We start from the raw sequence: 5,237 nt of genomic DNA on the forward strand, positions 1-5,237 counted from the left end.
TAGTATATACTTAGGGAGAGCTGTTTGCAGCTTTTCAATGGTGAAGATGATTTTCGAGAGTGGCCCAGCACAGAGTTTGGGCTGGGCCACATTCCTGAGAGCCCAGCATGTACTTTGGACTGGGCTGCATTCTTTTGGGCCGGCTTTAGCTACAGTTAGTGTAAGGTCTCTTTTCTACCTATTATAGAAATTGAATTTATTTTATTCATAGAAGGTATTGTAGAATAGGTCATGCTACGAATCAAGTTAGTTCATACATAATCAATCATAATATTTTTAGGTTTAATAAGAATATAGTTAACTTTAAGAATTTTCATCGTCTCCACTTTCTACTATCGAAGTTTTTGCCTTAGTACATTTGCAGTCTACATTTAGGTTTTAGAAGCTTTGCTGCTGCTAACCAACTTTATATATTAGAATTAAGAATTGGAAAACTTTCATAGAAATTAGGATAGACATATAAGACTTTGGAATAGCCATTTTGTTAAGAGATTGTAGTCTATTGTTCCAAAAGGTGGCCCACCGTGGACCTTGGACTGGGCCACATCCTGTAGGGCCCAGTGTGATCTTTGGATTGGGCCACATTCTTTAGGAAATTGGCTTAAGCTATAATTAAGAGCTTCTGTAGCATTGTATAAGTGGTAGAGTTTAATTTAGTCGTCATGGGTATTGAGTGAGCTTTAGAAGTTATTGATTATCAGAACATCATTAGACTAGTAAGGATTGTTACACTGCTTTTGAAGAACATTAACTAGCAAAGGGAACAATGAGACAATCTTGGGGTTTGTTCCTCCTCACACCTAAGCATCTGGTGGGTGGGGGATGCCCCCGCCCCGCACCTGGCTTTGTGTTCACGTGAAAGACTTGTGAGACGGCCTGTGTAAAATTTGGGGATAAATACCTGCTGTAACTTTCAATAAACGGCTTCTGCTCATTTCACTGAACAGTTGTCCACTTTCTTTCTTTCTCTTTCTTCCTCATTATATCTATCCTTCCATCTTTCTTTCTTTTAATATCTATCCCTACAGATTCGCCGACGCCACCACATCTTCCAAGGGACTCCCCAAAACTTGCAGGGGCTGGCCCCCTGCACCTGCACATACAATGCTTCTCCCAATTGTGTCCTGTGGTGGACAAGAAGGAGTGATTTCCAGGTAAAGACTCGCCCACACTCCCTACAAATAAAAGGCTTCTCTTGAGTGTGTTCACTCATATATGACGATGGTCAACTTGCCACACAAGCCTCGCTGACCCTCAACACAAATAAAATAAAAGGCTTCTCATCTCAGTGTATCCTCTGATGTCTGGTGAGATTTGACTTCTGGCTAAAGCTCCGCCCACACTCCCTGCAAACATAAGGCTTCTCCCCTGAGTGTGTCCTCTGGTGTTTGATGAGATTTGAATTCTGGATGAAGCCTCGACCACACTCCCTGCAGAAATAGGACTTCTCCCCTGAGTGCATCTGCTGGTGTCTGTTGAGACTTGACTTCTGGCTACAGCCTAGTCCACATTCCTTGCAGACGTAAGGCTTCTCCTCTGAATGTATCCTCCGGTGAATAAGAAGGTGTGATTTCACATTCAAGTCTTGCCCACATTCAGTGCAGACAAAAGGCTTCTCCCCTGAGTGTAACCTCTGGTGTTTGAGGAGATATGACTTTCAGGTAAAGCCTCGCCCACACTCCCTGCAGATATAAGGCTTCTTATCTGAATGTGTTTTCTGGTGTCTGATAAGATTTGACTTCCAGGTAAAGCCTTTCTCACACTTCCTGCAGACATAGGGCTTCTCCCCTGAATGCATCTGCTGGTGTCTAATGAGATTTGACTTCCGGCTAAAGACTTCCCTACACTCTGCGCAAGCATAAGGCTTCTCCCCGGAGTGTGTCCTCTGGTGGATAAGAACTTCTGATTTCACCCTGAAGCCTCGCCCACAGTCCCTGCAGACAAAAGGCTTCTCCACTGAGTGTAACTTCTGATGTCTGAGGAGATATGACTTCTGGCTAAAGCCTCGTCCACACTCCCTGCAGACAAATGGCTTTTCATCTGAATGTGTACTCTGGTGTATGATGAGACTTGACTTCCGGCTAAAGCCTCACCCACACTCCCTGCAGACATAAGGCTTCTCCCCTGAGTGTGTCCTTTGGTGGATAAGGAAGTATGATTTGTCACTAAAGCCTCGCCCACAGTCACTGCAGACAAAAGGCTTCTCCCCTGAGAGTATCCTCTGGTGTCTAACAAGAGCTGACTTCCGGCTAAAGCCTCACCCACACTTGCTACAAACATACTGCTTCTCCCCTGAGTGACTCCACTGATGGCAAGTAAGGATGAACTTATCTCTAAAGCTCTTCCCACACTCCCTGCACAAATAAGGCTTCTCCCCTGAGTGTATCTTCTGATGTCTGATGAGACCTGACTTCCGGCTAAAGCCTTGTCTACACCCCTGCAGACATAAGGCTTCTCACCTGAATGTGTTATCTGGTGTCTGATGAGATTTGATTTCCAGGTAAAGCCTTGTTCACACTTCCTGCAGACATAGGGCTTCTCCCCTGAATGCATCTGCTGGTGTCTGATGAGATTTGACTTCCTGCTAAAGCCTCACCCACACTCCCTGCAGACATAAGGCTTCTCCTCTGAGTGTGTCCTCTGATGGATAAGGACTTCTGATTTCACCCTAAAGCCTCGCCCACAGTCCCTGCAGACAAAAGGCTCCTTCCCTGAATGTGTCCTTTGGTGTCTGATGAGATCTGGCTTGGATCTAATGCCTCGCATAGGGCTTCTCCATTGAGTGTATCTGGTGGTGACTGTTGATGGCTGACCTATTTTTACAGCCTCGCCCACAATCACTGCAAAAGTAAGGCTTCTCTCCTAGGAAGATCCTGGAGTTTCTAACGAAGTTTGATTCTGGGCTATAGTCTGGCTCACATATTCTACAGTTGATTGCTCCAAATCTCGAAGCTTCTAATTTCATCATTCCTTTGTCTGATTGCACAGGGTTTACCCTTTGGGCTGAGTGGGGCTCTATTTCTACCACCATGAGGCCTTCTCTAAGACTTGCTGACTGTCCTTGGTGTGGGCTGAGGAACACACTTGACGCCTCTCTCTCCTCTGTTGTTGAAGACCAGGGTTTGCAACCACCTTCTCTCTCTTGACCTTCTGCATTTTCACTCCAGCAGCTCTGATCAGAATGCTGTTGATCCTGCAATTCCTGATGCCCTGAGCTGGAATTCCATAGATGGAAGTGTTGTTCTGCACATAAGCCCTGGAAGATCTGAAGCATGTGTTGACTAAGGAATTGCTGACAGAAGGAGACCAGAAGGCAGGAAGAGCAAGGGTAGATTCCTGGCTTTGGTTCTGCTGAAGAAAGTTTTCTGTTAGAGAAGCCATCAATGGGGTTGCTGGACTGTTCTACCTTGTCTTAGGACAGACAGTCTCCTAATGCCATGACTGTAATTGACAACATAATTTGCTTCTGATCAAAATTCCTTTACATTCCATTTTTAACATATCGCATTTTTTTTTTTTTGAGTCAGTCTCACTGTCGCCCAGGCTGGAGTGCAGTGGCAAGCTCACGGCCACTGCAACCTCGATCTGGTGGACTCAGGTGATCTTCCACCTCAGCCTTCCAAGTAGTTGAAACAGGCATGCACCACCAGGCCAGGCTAATTTTTAAATTTATTGTAGAGATGAGGTTACCCCAAGTTGCCCAGGCTGGTCTCAAATCCCTGGACTCAGGCCATCCTCTTGCCTCTGCCTCCCAAAGTGCTGGGATTACAGGCTGAGGCACCCCACCTGGCTACATATCACATTTTCTTTTGTAGTCTAGAAAATCCACACCAAAAAGGTCTTCTTTATGTCAGACCAGGAAACCTTACAGACCATTCTGCTCTGTAAATAGCTTCAATCATAGGTAGCCTTTTCATTCTTCTAAAATCATATAAGCCACAAACACATACATGAATACATATTGTCCAAAACTCTTTGTTGGTTTGGCATGGTGGCCCAAGCTTGTAATCCTAGCACTTTGGGAGGCTGAGGCAAGAGGATTGCCTGAGCCCATAGGTTCAAGACTAGCCAAGGCAACAAAGTGAGACAATAAATCAAAAACTTAGCTGGGTGTGGTAGTGTGCGCCTGTAGTTCTGGTTACTTGGAAAGCTGAGGTGGAAAGATCACCTGAGCCCAGCAGGTCGAGGCTGCAGTGGCCGGGAGAGTGCCACTGCACTCCAGTCTGGGCGACAGAGTGAGACACCAACACAAAACAAAAACAAAAAAAACACAACTCTTTGTTCTGCCTACAAATAATGGTCTCTATGACATACGTGAAAATCTCTAACACTTTTCTTAGTATAAAAATAGACATAGCCGGGAACAGTGGCTTATACCTGTAATCCCAGCACTTTGGGAGGTGGAGGTGAGAGAACTGCCTGAGCCCATGGGTTCAAGAACAGCCTGGGCAACATGGCGAGACCTACAATAAATCAAGAAATCAGCTGGGTGTAGTGGCACATACCTATAGTTCCAGTTACTTGGAAGGTTGAAACAGAAGGATCGCCTGAGTCTAGCACATTGAGGCTGCGGTGGCCATCAGTGTGCCACTGCACTCCAAACTGCGTGACAGAGTATAAGACTCCAACTCAAAAAAAAAGGACCTGATAGACATGAAATGACCCTGGAGGGCTTCCAAACACAGGAGAAAATATATGAAATATTGGCTAAAGAGATTGTTTTACTTGAAATACACCTGGGTCAGGTACAGTGACTCAAGCCTGTAATCCCAGCACTTTGGGAGGCCGAGGTGAGGGGACTACCTGAGCCCATGGGTTCGAGAACAGCTTGGGCAACTTGGGGAGTTCTCTTCTCTACAATAAATCAAAAAATTACCCAGGCGTGGTAGTGCACGCCTGTAGTTCCAGCTGCTTGGAAGAAGGATCGCCTGAGCCCAGCAAGATGATACTGGCATGGCCATGAGCGTGCCACTGTACTCCAACCTGGGCAACAAATTGCGACTCCAACTCAAAAAAAGAAATCATCTGATTTTTAGAATGCCCAGCCTTTTTAGACAATTTCTTTTTTTTGAGTTGGAGTCTCACTCTGTCACCCAGACTGGAATGCAGTGGCCATTCCCAGCCACTGTAGCCTCGACCTGCCAGCCACCGCAGCCTCGACCTGCTGGGCTCCGGCGATCCTTCCGCCTCAGCCTTCCAAGTAGCTGGAACTATAGGCGCGCGCTACCACACCCGAA

General features: G+C 46.1%; 1 pseudogene; it reads right to left on the minus strand.

Annotated features, from left to right (window-relative positions):
- Positions 1-1,285: 1,285 nt before the first annotated feature.
- LOC110594537 overlaps positions 1,286-5,237 on the minus strand; it is a 23,680-nt pseudogene continuing 19,728 nt past the window's right edge.

This window comes from Carlito syrichta, unplaced genomic scaffold (genome assembly GCF_000164805.1).
Source record: "Carlito syrichta isolate Samal-C Ts95f unplaced genomic scaffold, Tarsius_syrichta-2.0.1 Scaffold316020, whole genome shotgun sequence".
In the NCBI taxonomy this organism is placed as follows: Eukaryota; Metazoa; Chordata; class Mammalia; order Primates; family Tarsiidae; genus Carlito; species Carlito syrichta.